This window comes from Dreissena polymorpha, chromosome 13, assembly GCF_020536995.1.
Source record: "Dreissena polymorpha isolate Duluth1 chromosome 13, UMN_Dpol_1.0, whole genome shotgun sequence".
Lineage (NCBI taxonomy): Eukaryota > Metazoa > Mollusca > Bivalvia > Myida > Dreissenidae > Dreissena > Dreissena polymorpha.
In genome coordinates, this window is record NC_068367.1 from 5392624 (window position 1) to 5411243 (window position 18620).

General features: G+C 36.0%; 1 protein-coding gene across 1 annotated transcript in view; it reads left to right on the plus strand.

The window, feature by feature from the left end:
- The window catches only part of LOC127855433 (potassium voltage-gated channel subfamily H member 6-like), a 110815-nt gene that overhangs the window by 27927 nt on the left and 64268 nt on the right, over positions 1-18620 (plus strand). The window lies entirely within an intron of this gene.

The window sequence follows — 18620 nt, forward strand, 5'->3', positions numbered from 1 at the left end:
GACAGTTAACTAATTAATGGAAATTCAACAGTTTGTATTTCACTAAATAACTCATTTAATCTTTCATGATTGCACACCTTTAGAATTACAGTTGTGATTTATTTCTATCGTACACAGCATGAATGGATATTCAACTTTTCAGACTTTTCAGAAATTTCAAATAAACAATTTGACCTGATTAATGCAATTTTGATTCCACATTTGCTGTTATTTCACATAGAATCGAAAATTAATTAATTAATAACAAAACTGTGGCGCTAAACACATCAATTATTCATTGTTTTCTCATATTCTTTGACGTACTCAAATGATTATATTCACAAATGAAATATTTGTGCTTTAAATTAATTATTGACTTAGGCTATAGTATGTTTAATGTGTAAGAATATCTGTTTAACCAGGCGTTCAATAAACTCTGAGAAATTAAATGAAAGTCCTATTAATAAACACAGTTTTTTGCTTCCAATAATATCTTGGCCTACCATAAGAACTACTAGGGCCTGATGATTAAACATATATATTTTGTTTTTGTTTGTACAGAATATCAGAATGAATTAAAGATTTGCACATAATGTTGGTCTAAGATGCAAACATTACATTTTTAAACATAAAAAACAAGGTGTGATTTGGTTTAAACCGATGGATTGAAGCTCAATCACATTGCAAAACCATAAGCTTATTCAGACATTCTCAAGGTTTTTTCCTATGTTAACAAGTACTTGGTGTCTTAAACATGTTTTGTCCATGGATTTTTTTCCATGTCATTAAATGACTTTACAATCAGAACTTGGTGTCTTAAACATGTTTTGTCCAAGGACTTTTATTTTCCATGTCATTTAATGATTTTACTATCAGAACTATAATATATGTAATTGTTGAAAAGAAATCATAAAGGCAAACAAAAAAATTGATTAAAAAAGGTTCGTATTCAGGGATACAAGAGAGCGACATTTGGAAGCTAAATCCATCTCTCCTGTGATAGGATAATTAACTGGAAGCAACTGAATGTGACTAATAATTGTGTCATCTAGTTTGTAATGAGGTCCAGTAATTGAAGAAACTTGCATGTGCTCCATGGGTGGATCCAGGCGTTATAGTTGAGGAGGGGCTTCATTTATTGTCCAATCTTCATGAAACTTGGTCAGAAGATTTGTACAGGGATATCTTGTCAGAGTTTGAAACAAGGTCATGTGAGGTCACTAGGTAAAATTTATAAGAAAAAAAGCTTCTGAATGCTTTAGGATAGTGTTTGTTAGGAGAGCGTTCAATAAACCTCAGGGTTGTCTTGTTTTTATAGATAACGGGGTAAGGAAATCCGAAGGATTAAAGGGTAGTTGATCTCATAATCTCTTGGTAATTGTTGGCATGCTTTAAAATAGTCAGATTTCCAGGAGTGGTCTACAAATAATTATGTTCTAAGACCCCCTAAATGTGGAAGTACTTACTCCAACCACTGACCTTATAATGAACTTTCAAATCTGATGCTATTGGTTGAGGCAGTCTTTATGCTTTCTGTTTTTGCCCATTAGATGTGTTTATATTTCTTGGGTTTAAAACCAGCTGTTGCATATTGCATGTCTGGTTTGTTAATCTCGGGAAAGCTGGAAATATCATTGTTTTGCATAACAATTTAGTAGAGAATGGCACTTTAAGTCCCTTTCTCTTCATAGCAAAAATCCAGTTAAGGCGGAAAGTGCTTACTGCACAGGCTTATCTTGGATGACACTTTACGCACATGCATTAAACCACCTTTTCACAGAGCAGGGCCCTTTAGAATTCTACTTGACTGCATTATATATTTTCTGTATCACAATTATAATTAATATCACCACAAAAAGTGTAATGTTAACATTGTTATTAAGAGTTCACTTTGTATTGTTTGTTTGTTATGACAGATGGCTGTTTGAGCACTAATTGTTATTTGGGTGTTTGAATATTAAAGGGAAGTTATCTGTTTCGGGCCACCCACCATAAATAATTATGTTATTGTTAATCATTTTGATGCCAATGAAATTATACTTGTTTACAATGAAGGTGATTGAATTTATGTTATTTATTGTTGCTGCACAGCTGTGAACCATCGTTAATAAAACAACAGAAGGTTTATCTAATCCCAAACATGTCAATCATGTTTAGGAACCTTATAACCTGCTCAAATTAATCTTCAGAGTGATTGTGATTGGTATGAATAAATGAGCCTCACTTTGAGACAAAGTGACTATGCATGTGATTGGTTTATTCTGTTAGTCAATACTGTCATAGCTGTGTGATTGGTTTATTCAGTGAGTCAATACTGTCATAGCTATCGGTTTGTTAAATGTTCCTAGCTGTCATAGTGATTGGTATATTTTATTAATCAACATTGTAAATGTAATAGTGTTCAGTTTATTTTTTATTATTCGCCATATTGCAGTGGTTTGTACATACAATGTGAGTTGACTTTTCCAGAATGAATGCTTAACCCATTTATGCCTAGTGGACTCTCCCATCCTTCTAAATTGGATCAATTTATTTAAAAAATTAGGGATGTCTAGGATATTTATTTCTATATTTAAAATATTTCTTACAAAAATTTCATTAAGCAAACAGCGCAGACCCAGATGAAACGCTGCATCATGCTGCGTCTCATCTGGGTCTACGCTGTTTGCCAAGGCCTTTTTTCTAGACGCTAGGCATAAATTGGTTAACAAACACAAACTAGCTTTATGCTGGTTTTGGTATAGGTGACCTGACCTGTGGTGTTTGTTGGTCATCTGCTGTTGTCTTCACTAATTTTACATAGTTTTTTGTGACCAAAAGAATAAGAGTTGCATTGAATTTAAAGAGCCAAATTTTATCAGAAACACATGGGAGCCATATTTTAGTGAATACTTGCAAATAGGCTTTTTTTCTGAGCATTGATGATTTGTTTGTCACACAATCCTACCTCAGCTGACACACTTCGCTAATAATTACATGAACTTGGATAAATAGTTTAGCAGCTTTGGTGTGAATAGCATCACTTATTAGCCTTTTTGTTTGTAAGGAAAAAAGATATTATAATATCAAAGCAGTCTTAACCTCTTTAAAACCCATCTTGTTTAATTATTATTCAGCACTATTCCAGTAATATGTTTATAAAATAATTGGATGCTTTTTTTTTTAAATGAATAACTTAACAGTGCCAGAATAATTTATTTATGACATGGATTTCATAAAAAAAAACACTGAATATTTTAACTATTTATCTGCAAGAAAACAAAAAGCTTTATTGGGGCATGGTCAATGTTTTCCAGTCTATCCACTGTAACCTTCTCATCAACTGTCCAGAGCATAATTAATGTCTGACAACACATTTAAGAAAAGTGCATTTGACGTTTCTGCAGACAAAATCAATTTAAAAGGTGCATCAATTGGCACTTCAGTATAATTTTAGGCTGAAGAAAGTTGTATGCTCTAACAATGCATCAAACAGGCAAGCAATAATTATTTATACAAAAGCCTTTCAATAAGTTTATGTCGTATGTCAGACAGATGACTTCGGAAAATTAAATAAGTAATGTAAAAATGTTAAGCACTGTTTGTTTTTTAGCTCACCTGATTGCTCAGGTGAGCTTTTGTGACCTGTCTGTGTCCGTCGTCCGTCCGTCAGTTAATATTTGTTCGTAAACACTCTAGAGGCCACATTGATTGTCCGATCTTCATGAAACTTGGTCAGAAGCTTTGTCCCAATGAAATCTCGGTCGAGTTTGAAACTGGGTCGTGCCGGGTCAAAAACTAGGTCACTAGGTCAAAAAAAAGAAAAACTTGTAAACACTGTAGAAGTCATATTTCATGCCCAATCTTCATGTAACTTTGTCTAAATGTTTGTCTTAATGATATGTTGGTTGAGTTCAATAGTGGTTCCAGTGCGTTAAAAAAACATCGCCACCAGTGGGCGGTGCAGTTTTCCTTATTTGGCTATAGAGAAACCTTGTAAACACTCTGAAGTCACAATTTTTGCTCAATCATCAAGAAAGTTGGTCAAAACATTGGTTAAATTGATTTCTCGGACGAGTTTGAAAATGGTCCAGATAGGTGAAAAACATGGCCGCCAGTATATAGTGAAAACATGTCAACACTCTAGAAGTCACATTTTTAACCGAATTTTCATGAAATTTTGTCAGCATTTTTGTTTCCTAAATACGTGAGTTAAGTTTGAAAATGGTTCCGGTCTGTTGAAAAACATGGTTGCCAGGGGGACGTGGCAGTTTTCCTTATATTTATATAGTAAAAAGGCTTGCAAACAATCATGAATTAAGGTCATGTAACATGTGAGACAACTCTTCTAAATATTGCATTTAAGAATACAGTAGTTACTCCCCTTTGATTATTAATGTTTTCAAAATAATACAGTGTAGTTGTGTTTCATTTATGTGTTAATTGTTCTTCGAGCTTGGATGTTTTTATGCCCCCTTTCGAAGAAAAGGGGGCATATAGTAATTGGACTGTTCGTCCGTCCGTCTGTCTGTCTGTTCGTCTGTCCGTCTTTCTGTCACACTTTGCATTTAGGTTTCCAAAAATGCTCATAACTTCTATGTCCCTTGAGATATAACCTTTATATTTGGTATGCATGTGTATATGGACAAGACCTTTCCATACGCACACAAATTTTTTACCCCTGTGACCTTGCCCTTGAACTTAGAGTCCACGTTTAGGTTTCATAATCTGCGTTTAGGTTTCGAAAAATGCTCATAACTTCTATGTTCCTTGAGATATAACCTTCATATTTGGTATGCATGTGTATATGGACAAGGCCTTTCCTTATGCACACAATTTTTAATCCCTGTGACCTTGACCTTGAACTTAGGGTCCGTGTTTAGGTTTCGAAATCTGCGTTTAGGTTTGGAAAAATGCTCATAACTTCTATGTCCCTTGAGATATAACCTTCATATTTGGTATGCATGTGTATAAGGACAAGGCTTTTCCATCTACAGTACAGCCAAAGCAGAACAAACGTATTTCGCAATCCGCGGCGGCAAGGCGAAATGAGTCGATGCCGCGTCAGTCGTTGAAGTTTGTTTCCTGCTCGTAGTGTATGTATTACACACATAAACAAGGTCACGTAATTATGTTTTTGCACATACAAGTGGTCAAGGCTCCAGCATATGGTGGATTTATAAATTAATTGCATGTTGATTTTGCTATTATATTTAAGCTGAGAAAATTAGCAGTTTGAAGCCACATCAATAATCAAGACGGTGACGACGTGTTTGTTGTTTTGTTAATTATCAGCTTATTATAACTATTGTTTGAATCAGGTCCCTGTTTGAATATGCGTATATAAACACGTTTATTTTGTTCATATTATACAGTTAATATCGCTACTAATTACCCGATAATCCCGTATATTCCAGTTTTAAAGCAAATGCTGGTAAATATTTATGATACACAAACATTCTCGATATTTCCTTAAGTATCAAATACATTTTGGCATTTGTTACTATTTATAGAGAAGATGAAATAACGTCTAATCGGGGCGTTTTTTTCCCCACTGAACACGCGATTTACGCCTGACGTGATGTTCATAAATTTATACAACACAAAATACACCCAAACTTTCCAAACGACGTTCTACATGTCTGCATAATTTTTGCGCGCTTTTTATGAAACAAAGGATATTTTACCACTGTTTATTTGATGCTAAAATTTGACAAAGGTCGCGTTAGCATTAAAATTTGGAAGTGTGTTTCGGATTACAAATTTAATAATGATAATCGAACGAAACATAAACAGTTGCGCGTAATTACTTCTACGCTACACATACATGTATGAACATGTAGGTGGATATCTTTTCACTCAATCCGCCACGTACGTATGCGGTGGATTTACTCCGCCAAAGTACGCTACGTTAATACAGACTCGGCGTCGTTTTGCGGATCGATGCCGAGTGCAACGGCGATACGCTGCGTGAACACACGATTCGGATGCCGCGTACTAATAATCTGGCCGTGGCGTAGCTGCGGATTATGTTTGTGCCGCGTTGGCTGTACTGTAAATCTGCATTTGTGTATAGTTTTATTCATTAGGCATTTTAGTCAGTAATCAATTATACAAATGTCAATAAGTGATCAAAATTGCAGCTTTCTTATTTAAACTGCAATGTAGTATAGAAAATGGGAAATTTGCATGGCAAAACACAATCTAGACCATATTTGGTTGACTCTGTATCCAGTAATGGATAGATTGATTGCAAAGATTGATAGATGGCTTTACAGACCCTGCTAATCAGACACTCTGATAAATGCTGGTTAGACCGTCTATACAGACCCTGCTAATCAGACACTGATAAATGCTGGTTAGACCGTCTATACAGACCCTGCTAATCAGACACTCTGATAAATGCTGGTTAGACCGTCTATACAGACCCTGCTAATCAGACACTCTGATAAATGCTGGTTAGACCGTCTATACAGACCCTGCTAATCAGACACTCTGATAAATGCTGGTTAGACCGTCTATACAGACCCTGCTAATCAGACACTCTGATAAATGCTGGTTAGACCGTCTATACAGACCCTGCTAATCAGACACTCTGATAAATGCTGGTTAGACCGTCTATACAGACCCTGCTAATCAGACACTCTGATAAATGCTGGTAAGACCATCTTATGCATGTGTAATTTGCAGCAATTGGTTACACCATACCACTTATAATTGTGCAAGATTACACATTGGAGAGAGAAACAGCAGCTAAATGACAATTACTTTGAGCCTCCCTCTGTGAAAACAGGGCTTAATGAATGTGTGTAGTGTCCAAGATTAGCAGGGCTTAATGAATGTGTGTAGTGTCCAAGAATAGCAGGGCTTAATGAATGTGTGTAGTGTCCAAGATTAGCAGGGCTTAATGAATGTGTGTAGTGTCCAAGATTAACAGGGCTTAATGAATGTGTGTAGTGTCCAAGATTAGCAGGGCTTAATGAATGTGTGTAGTGTCCAAGATTAGCAGGGCTTAATGAATGTGTGTAGTGTCCAAGATTAGCAGGGCTTAATGAATGTGTGTAGTGTCCAAGATTAGCAGGGCTTAATGAATGTGTGTAGTGTCCAAGATTAGCAGGGCTTAATGAATGTGTGTAGTGTCCAAGATTAGCAGGGCTTAATGAATGTGTGTAGTGTCCAAGATTAGCAGGGCTTAATGAATGTGTGTAATGTCCAAGATTAGCAGGGCTTAATGAATGGGTGTAGTGTCTAAGATTAGCAGGGCTTAATGAATGTGTGTAGTGTCCAAGATTAGCAGGGCTTAATGAATGTGTGTAGTGTCCAAGATTAGCAGGGCTTACTGAATGTGTGTAGTGTCCAAGATTAACAGGGCTTAATGAATGTGTGTAGTGTCCAAGATTAGCAGGGCTTAATGAATGTGTGTAGTGTCCAAGATTAGCCTGTGCAGCCTGCAGAGGCTTATCAGGGACAACACCTTCCACTTTATTGTACTATTTGTTTGAAGGAAGACTCTTCTTGGCAAAGACCCATTTTAGGCAGAAAGTGTCACCCCTGATTAGACTGTGCGGTCTGCACTTATGCACATGCATTAAGCGACATTTTCTCAAATCGGGAATCATTTTATTTTGGGCTGACCAGAACTTTGAAGCAACAGTCATTGTCAAGTCTTGTTCACATATTTGTCTTTTCTCAATGTGCTATGTGTATAAATACAGTGATTTATTGACTCTCAGCCTTAAATAAAAAAGTAGTTCCCTCATGACATATATCTGAATACATCTACTGAATGGTAAATCCAAAAAAGCTAAAATAATGTTACTAGTGTCTATTTTGTACAAGTTGTTATCTCTTCAAAAGGCGGAGGGATAAAGTATTGGCGTCATCCATCAGTCCTTCTGGCTATATCTCAGATAGGCTACACTATTTCAACATCAAACTTCATTGGTGTATATATATCAATGAGGAGAAATGCAAGACATAAATACGATTACCCTACACATAATTCTATTTTAAGGATTATACGCTATATCAAGGGATTTGCACCCGTACAAAAATAAAATTTATTTAATTGGGGATATTAACCCTTTGCATGCTGGGAAATTTGTTGTCTGCAAAAATGTTGTCTGCTGAATTTCTAAAATTAACATTTTCTTCGATTTGTTTTCAAAGAATACTATCAGAATAGCAAATAGTTTGGATCCTGATGAGACGCAACCTTCTGTTTGCAAAGGCCTTCAAAATTCGGTTCCAGCACTCAAATAGTTAATTCAAACACTTTGCTTGTTTGTACTGGAATATTTGGGTTCACCAACAGATTCATGTTCCACTGCAATCAAGTGTTAAAAAAAACAAATTTTGTATGAACAATGTTCTGCTAAATTTACTGGCACAGAATGTTCTAAATTAGACTGCTCTTAGTGTTGAGATATTTATACAACTTTTAGCCAACATCTTGAAGGCAATTAATTGCAATATGGTTTTGGATGCTAAAGACAATTAATAATGATGTTATGATTAATCAGTTTGGTGCCAATAAAAGTATTATTGTTTATAATGAAGGTGATTGATTATTGTTTATAATGAAGATGATTAAATTTATGTTATTTATTGTTGCTGCACAGCTGTGAACCATTGTTAATAAAACAACAGAAGGTTCATTTAATCCCAAACATGTCAATGATGCTTAGGAACCTTATAACTTGCTCATATATAGAAAAGCGTGGGGATATTGTGGTTATCTCTGCTGTCAGTCCGTCCATCCTGGCCACTATCTCCTCCTACACTATAAGCACTAGAACCTTGAAGCTTACACACATGGTAGCTATGAGCGGGGCCGAGTCAGAGATTTTCACTTATTTTTATGCCCCCCCCCCCCCCCCCCCCGTATGGTGTATTGGCCATAACTTTTGCAATATTGAAGATAGCAACTTGATATTTGGCAAGCATGTGTATCTCATGGAGCTGCACATTTTGAGTGGTGAAAGGTCAAGGTCATCCTTCAAGGTCAAATGTCAAAAAAACAAATCCAAGGGAAGTAATAAGCTTTAAAGGGAGGTAAGTAATGAACCTGCCAAATGAAAAAAAAATCATCAAAAAACAGAGCCGCATAGGTGGGGGCATTGTGTTTTTGACAAACACGTCTTTTGTTTTATTTTATTTTACATTAACTTCTTCATTTCTACACCGATTCACTTCCAATTGGTACTGAACATCTCTTGTGACAATACGGTAAATCTCAACTATGCATTGCCCCATTACCAACCCTGGGGTGCCCCCTGGGTCAAACATGTGGCGTGGGGATATGCGTCGGCCTTCTAGTTGAAACTGGGCTAAAATTATGTCCATAACTTGTTATATCAGATAGCCTGTGCAGTCTACATTGGCTAATCAGGGACAACACTTTCTTTTGAAACAAGATTTTCACAAAGAAGATGAGACTTTCTTTAAGCAAACAATACGATTCAAACAGAAAGTGTCGTTCTTGATAAGCTTGTGCAGACTGTGGGAAGACTGCATTAAGCCCAGTTTTCAAAGAACAAGGCTTCAGAGTAGTTGGGATTGGATTCTATTCAAACAAATCATAGGCTTGTGATTGGTTCATTGTAACAGACTCTAGCTGTCATGATCCTTGACTTGCATCCAGATTCCATACTGTCTTGGTGATTGATTTATTCTATCATCCAATAATTTCATAGTGATTGGTTTATTCTTTGATTCGATACTGTGATAGTGATTGATTTATTCTATGAACCCATGCTGCCATAGTGATTGGTTTATTCTATGATCCCATACTGTCATATTGATTGGTTCATTCTATGATTCATGACTGTCTTAGTGATTGGTTTAATCTATGATTCAATACAGTCGTAATGATTAGTTTATTCTGTTATTCAATACTGTCATAGTGATTGGGGTATTCTGTGATTCAATACTGTCTTAGTGATTGGTTTATTCTGTGAGTCAATACTGTCTTAGTGATTGGTTTATTCTATGATTCCATACTGTCATAATGATTGGTTTATTATATGGTTGAATTCTGTGATAGTGATTGGTTTATTGTATGATTCAATACTGTCATAGTTATTGGTTTATTCTATAATTACATACTGTGATAGTGATTGGTTTATTCTGTAATTCCATACTGTGATAGTGATTGGGTTTTTATATGATTCCATACTGTCATAGTGATTGGTTTATTCTATGATTAAAAAATCGTCATAGTGATTGGTTTATTATATTATTTCATACTGTCATTAAGTGATTGGTTTAAACTATGATTCCATTCTGTCATAAAGTTGGTCTATTCTATGAATCAATTGGTTTAGACTGATTCATTGGAATAATTGACTTGGGATAAAAAAAAATAAAAATAATATCAACCATTCATAACCCTTTGCTGTAACTGAATAATCATTGTGATACCATTATTACCAAAACATCAGGTGAGTGCTTTGGGCCATCATGGACCATCTTGTATATGCTTTGGGCCATCATGGACCATCTTGTTTATGCTTTGGACCATCATGGACCATCTTGTTTATTCTTTTGGGCCATCATGTACCAAATTGTTTATGCTTTGTACCATCATGGACCATCTTGTTGATGCTTTGGACCATCATGGACCATCTTGTTTATGCTTTGGACCATTATGGACCATTTTGTTTATGCTTTGGGCCATCATGGACCATCTTGTTTATGCTTTGGGCCATCATGGACCATCTTGTTTATGCTTTGGGCCATCATGGACCATCTTGTTTATGCTTTGGGCCTTCATGTTTATGCTTTGGACCATCATGGACCATCTTGTTTATGCTTTGGGCTATCTAGACCATCTTGTTTATGCTTTGGGCCATCATGGACCATCTTGTTTATGTGTTAGACCATCATGGACCATTTGTTTATGCTTTGGGCCATCATGGACCATCTTGTTTATGCTTTGGGCCATCATGGACCATCATGTTATGATTTAGGCCATCATGGGCCATCTTGTTTATGCTTTGGGTCATCATGGACCATCTTGTTTATGCTTGGGGCCATCATGGACCATCTTGTTTATGCATTAGGCCATCATGGACCATCTTGTTTATGCTTTTGTTCATAATGGACCATCTTGTTTATGTTTGGACCATCATGGACCATCTTGTTTATGCTTTTGGCCAACATGGACCATCTTGTTTATGTTTTGGGCCATCATGGACCATCTTGTTTATGCTTTGGGCCATCATGGACCATCTTGTTTATGCTTGGAGCCATCATGGACCATCTTGTTTATGCTTTGGGCCATCATGGACCATCTTGTGTATGCTTTGGGCCATCATGGATCATCTTGTTTATGCTTTGGACTGTCATGGACCATCTTGTTTATGCTTTGGGCCATCATGGACTACTTGTTTATGCTTTGGGCCATCCTGGACCATCTTGTTTATGCTTTGGGCTGTCATTGACCATCTTGTTTATGCTTTGGGCCATCATGGACCATCTTGTTTATTGTTTGGGCCATCATGAACCATCTTGTTTTGGCATTGGGCCATCATGGACCATCTTGTTTTGGCATTGGGCCATCATGGACCATCTTGTTTATGCTTTGGGCCATCATGGACCATCTTGTTTATGCTTTGGGCCATCATGGACCATCTTGTTTATGCTTTGGGCCATCATTGACATCTTGTTTATGCTTTGGGCTATCATGGACCATCTTGTTTATGCTTTGGGCCATGGTGGACCATCTTGTTTATGCTTTGGGCCATCATGGACCATTTGTTTATGCTTTGGTCCATCATGGACCATCTTGTTTATGTTTTGGTCCGTCATGGACCATCTTGTTCATGCTTTGGGCCATCATGGACCATCTTGTTTATGCTTTGGGCCATCATGGACAATCTTGTTTATGCTTTGGGCCATCATGGACCATCTTGTTTACGCTTTGGGCCATCATCGGCCATCTTGTTTATGCTTTGGGCCATCAAGGACCATCTTGTTTATGCTTTGGGCCATTATGGACCATCTTGTTTATAATTTGGGCCATCATGGATCATTTGTTTATGTTTTGGGCCATCATGGACCATCTTGTTTATGCATAAACAAGATGGTTCATGATGGCCAAAAGCATATACAAGATGGTCCATGATGGCCCAAAGCATAAACAAGATGGTCCATGATAGCCTTAAGCATAAACAAGATGGTCCATGTTGGCCCTAAGCATAAACAAGATGGTCTATGACAGCCCAACGCTTTGGGCCATCATGGACCATCTTGTTTATCCTTTGGGCCATCATGAACCATTTGTTTATGTTTTGGGCCATCATGGACCATCTTGTTTATGCATTGGGCCATCATGGACCATCTTGTTTATGCTTTGGGCCATCATGGACCATCTTGTTTATGCTTTGTGCCATTATGGACCATCTTGTTCATGCTTTGTGCCATTATGGACCATTTGTTTATGTTTTGGGCCATCATGGACCATTTTGTTTATGCTTTGGGCCATCATTGACCATTTGTTTATGCTTTGGGTCATCATGGACCATCTTGTTTATACTTTGGGCTGACATGGACCATCTTGTTTATGCTTTGGGCCACCATGGACAATTTTGTTTATTCTTTGGGCCATCATGGACCATCTGGTATAGGATTTGGGCCATCATTGACCATCTTGTTTATGCTTTGGGCCATCATGGACCATCTTGTTTATGCTTTTTGCCATCATGGACCATCTTGTTGATGCTTTGGGCCATCATTGACCATCTTGTTTATGCTTTGGGCCATCATGGACCATCTTGTAATGCTTTGGGCCATCATGGACCATCTTGTTTATTTTTTGGGCCATCATGGACCATCTTGTTTATGCTTTTAGCCATCATTGACCATCTTGTTTTTGCATATGACCATCATGGACCATCTTGTTTATGCTTTGGGCCATCATGGACCATCTTGTTTATGCTTTGGGCCATCAAGGACCATCTTGTTTAATAATTATTCAGCACTATTACAGAAATACGTTTTGGATGCTATCGTTTTTATTATTTATATAGCAGCACCTCAATGACATATTTATTATATTGATTTGATACAATGCAATTTATTATTTTAGTTATTTGTTTGGATGAAAAAACTTTAAAGACTCATTGTGAATGTTTTCCTATCATACATTCCCATCTTTAATTGTTTGTAGCATTGCCAAACATATTTTAAGCATTAAAATTACTGTCTGACCACCCATATGAGAAAAGTGCATTAAATGATCCTGCAGACAAAATTGTAAAGGTGAATAAATTGGTGCTTCAGTCAATAGACTTAGAAAAGTTGAATGCTAAAATCACTGCAATCATTCTTTATGCAATAGACTTTCAATAGGTTTATGTGGTTTGTCAGACAGGTTAATTCAGAAATTGTTATGCTGTTTAGAAAAACACATACAATGTTTCTTAACAAAATGTAATGGCTATATGCATGAGATAATGTTGGCGCACAAAATTAATTGAGTTTGTAAGCATATATTATTTTATCACATGTCATACTCTGTTTCCCATGTAATATAATCATTACATATATTTTACACATGTGTAATATACTTTTTAAGCATTTTCATTAGCTTAGTTTTCGTTTATTGACCAATCGCATTTTGTTATTTTGCTGAAATGACGTTGCAACGTCAAATGTGGTCACAAAAATGTAAACAACATTCGGGATTTATCATTATGTTTGCGTAAACAGCTTTTATACTGTAATTGGTAATATGCACGGCAAAACACAATCTTGACCATATTTGGTTGACTCTGTATCCAGTAATGGAAAGATTGATGGTAAAGATTGATAGATGGCTGTTACAGACCCTGCTAATCAGACACTCTGATAAATGCTGGTTAGATGTCTAATGCTGGTGTATTTTGCAGCAATTAGTTCCACCATACCACTTATAATTGGGCAAGATTCCACACTGGAGAGACAAACGGCAGCTAAATGACAATGTACTTTAATTGGGGCTGAAGAGATAGGCCAACTTTGTAGCAACAGTCATTGTCAAGTCTAAGGTATGCCTTACCATTTTGGTCAAAAGTACAAATACGCCACCATCTAAAATAGATATCACAATTTTGTCACTGCGGTAATATTTTAGTCATTGCGGTGATATCTTTTTTGTCATTTCAGTAACAATTTGGTCACAGCAGTGACAATTTATGACTGTTGGTATATTTTTATGCCTGCTGTTTCATTTATTTGTTTGGGTCAGATTTCAACCAATCATTTTCCCCGTAACAAACCGAGATTTTTTCAAGGAAGTAATTAAATATTTAACAATAGTTTATAATAAAATCATTACAGATGAATAAGGATAGTTGATAAGTTTATTCATATGTTTTTGTCCTTATTGATTTTATTAAGTAAAATAATTGGAAATATAAATATTGACCCCGCAGTAAATGCAATATTCGAAGAAGATGGTGGGGCAATTCGAGCAAAAGAAATCAATTTATCATGCAGAAGAATTTTTCTTGGTGATCAAAGTAGTAATGTTTTACAAAACTCATGGTCTTAACGCCAATGTTCTACAGTAATCCATGGAGGCAGTCATCTTGAGAACTTTGCAGTAAATATTCGCAGATTTGCCGTTTTGCAAGATATATATTTCATTGGTCAGTTTGATTTAGCTCTTATCAAACTCTTTGGTTCAGACAAAGTATCACCGCAGTTACAAATATATCACCGTGATAAATTTATTACTGCTGTGACAAAATTGTCACCGCGGTGACAATTTTGTCACCGCGATTATATCTATTTTTAGCTGTCGGGGTATATGTACTTTTGACCCAAAGGGTACGTCATACTTAGGCCAACTTTGTAGCAACAGTCATTGTGAAGTCTTTTTCACATGTTGTCTTTTCTGTAGACCTTTAGATGTGTCATTTTGAGGTTCATTTATGTACCAGTATTTAATAAGATACTTGTTCATACAAGAATTGGTGAATTGAAAAAACTACAATTTTTTAAATGGACTATAAACATTTTCAAACATTAGCTAAAATATATTGATAGGACAAATCTGGGGACAGCCACCACAATTCCTATCTGACTTCATTAAATAGCTGGATTTGTAAATTAAATAACTAAATATGCAAACAAAAGAGAAGTATTGCACCCATAACATTTGTACAAACTTACACTGCTTTGCAACAGAGGTCTCTTGTAACCATTGTTGACTTCAGATTATGTCATCTTAATGGGCCGTGCTCTGTAAAAATGGGGTTTAATGCATGTGCGTAAAGTGTCATCCCAGTCTGCACAGGCTAATCAGGGACGACACTTTCAACCTAAACTTGATTTTTGCTAAGAAGAGACTTTCTTGAAACAAAAAATGTCATTAAAGTGGAAAGTGTCGTCCCTGATTCCCCTCTGCAGACTGCACTGGCTAATCTGGGACAACATCTGGGTTGACACTTTATGCACATGAATTAAACCCCTTTTCACAGAGCACGGCCAAAATCTATTAGAGAACTGAGTCTATACCAGATTGATTTCCCAGTGACAAATGTCCATCCTGATTGTCTGTCAATGTGTCCTCCTCCCAGGACATCATTAGGACTCTCTACAAGCCTTCAATGAAAGGCAAGCCAGGGAATTGACAAAACATTTCAATCTTTGTCACACATAGCACACAGTCCAAATTTAAACAAGAAATATCTTTTAAAAAGATATACGGCGTTGATAGTTCAATGAATGAGATCAAGGATAGCGAATGTCTTTTTCTGTGCAGTTCTTAGCTGCATAACACGCAGTACGGGATGTTACGTGGAGTTTTTGCGGCTTATTAAGCATGTATTAAGCAAGAGCGCGATGATTCTCGATACTGTTAATAATCAAAACAAATAGCAATGCCCGACAAACCACTTAAACAGGTTTGAAGAACGCGAGTATACATATTTAAAATATGTACGGATACTTCGCGTGTGGTTGACTCATACGTTTTAATTTCACTTCCATTTTTCTTTTGGTTTTCTGTTTTGTATCTATAGGTTTATGACCAGCAATATGTAATAATGTAAAATATTTATATAAAAAAATACATTATTACGTATTGTTTGTCATAAACCTATAGTTTCGAAACAGAAAACCAAAAGAAGAATGGAAGTGAAATTTAAACATATGAGTCAACCGGCCACAAGCGAAATATCCGTACATATTTTAAATATTTATACGCGCGTTCTTCGAACAAACCTGTTTAAGTGGTTTGTTGGGCATTGCTATTTGATTCGATTATTAACAGTATCGAGAATCATCGCGCTCATGCTTAATACATTAGTCAATATAGTGGAATAATTCTTGTTAAATTAATTAAAAATAATATTTATCATGGCATTGTTGGAAACAAATTAAGAATCTATTATTGACATACCATAATAATATCGCTGAATATCTTCATTTAACATCTTTCTGGTCTAAAGAAAATTCCAATTCACCTAGTTCACAAGTAGCGTCTATATCATATTATAACGATTCTCTTACTAGCCGCGAACTCAGGTCAGCACATAAGCGTATTCGAAGACGCAGCTATGACTTGTAAATAAACCACACACTAACCGCAAACTGACCCGTGATATCTCGTGGGTTGAGATGCAATGCATTAAAGTGAGGCCACGCTTCCACTGCTCTTTATACTTTTACATGTTAAAATGTTGACAAGAATATGGAAGTCAGTACTAAATATAAGAAAATAGCCTTTAAGTATTAACGCTGTTGCCTCTGAAAATAAAAGGTGCACGCACAAACTGTATTGATGTCGAGATTGAGTGTAAAACTGTTCTATCTATTAAGCCTTTTCTTTAGAGATAAAAAATGTTTCATGCTGAACACGCAGTAAAACAGTGTTACAAAGACGCGGACATGTTTCCAATGTTCCGGTGGAATGCTCAAGTCGGCCTATGGGATAAATGAAGTCTATTCATTCTGAACTAGCCGCGGGAAGTTTTATTTGAATTTTATTGGACAGTTACAAAGGTCAGGTAAGGTGAAAAGCTGGCGTATACAGCTTCGCCGAAAAAGCATGGCATATCTTTTCATGTAGGATTGGTACTTTCTAAGTGATCCCATGATGTTTTTCCATGTTAATTAGATGTCTTGGTATCCAGAAATAGGAATGGGGGAAAAAAAAGAATTTGTTAGCCAAATTACCTACAAAGACAATATCACAAGGAGAAGATTAAAATTGTGTTTGTCAGTGAATGTGTGTGCATTTACAAGACAAGACCCTCCATGATGTGAGAGAAATTGTTTGAAAAAACAGCACAAGTGGTTTCTCATGATAAAATTATCAACATTATATTATATTTATCCTATTACCAGATCAAAATCGATAGTATTACAACGATCGTATAAACTTGATCTTCATACTATTGCTATTTTTAGATCAGATTTGGGTTTTTCCAAAAATCGGAGAATCTGTTTTTGTCCACTACGGAAAAACAAAATCGTCAAATATGCGATATTTAATAATTATTAATGGTAAACAGGGAGGAAATTATAGTATAAATAGAATATTATGTGAGTTATGTATAAAGATCAAGTTTATCATGCTCAGCTCGAACCATGTTAGCGTTCGGCAAGCCTCGTGCTACATCTGTTCTAAGCCTCGCATGATAATCTTGATCTTTATCCAAAACTCACATAATATTCTCTATTTTCATTATTGCATGAATTAATTATTTAATTTACTACAAAAATATAAAAGCTATAATATCTCTTTTGCAGCAAAAGTGCTTCACAGTTCAAACATATTAGCAGCTTGTGAGGAAAACTTCAGAAATCTGTTGGAATTCTGTGTCAGAAATCTGTTGGAATTTTACCTAATTTTCTTAATTAAACCAGGTTCAACATTATGTACTTCAGAGTTGTACTATTTAAGAACCAATTCATTAAAAACACATTTCTAGATCATGAAGAAATTCCTTTTAGCTCGGTGGATAATCACTTAGCAAATTTCAAACAGTAAGGCTTTTTGAATTTCTAAACATTTCAGAGTCATCTCTATCATCCAGAAACCATGTTGAAATTAATTGCCTTTGGGATGTTGGTTAAGTGCTTATGAATAAATCCTTCAGCACTTTGAGGGTCTAATTGAGAACATTATGTGCCAGTAATTATATAAGTCACTTGTTCATAAAAAAATTGGTGAATTGAAAAAACTACTTTTAATGAACTTTTAATGGTAGTGGCACATGAATCGGTTGGTAAACCCAAACATGACAGTACAAAAACATTAAAGCAGGTACACACTAGTGACCTCATTTTACATTTTCGTAACCATATTGATTGTAAGAGAAACCTTCTTTAAACTCTAGTGGCCACATTTACTGAATCATGATGAAACTGGTTTAGAATGTTTATCTTCACAATACATAGGCCAAGTTACTATAATGGGTCATTTGCATCTAGAAACTAGGTCACCACATCATATTTTCGAAAACCTTGCTACCACATCAACCCATCTATGCCTAGTGGACTCTCTGATCCTTCTAAATTGGATCAATTTATTTCCAAAATTAGAGATGTCTAGTATATTTATTTCTATATTTAGAATATTTCTTACAGAAATTTCTTTAAGCAAACAGCGCAGACCCTGATGAGACGCCGCATCATGCGGCGTCTCATCTGGGTCTACACTGTTTGCC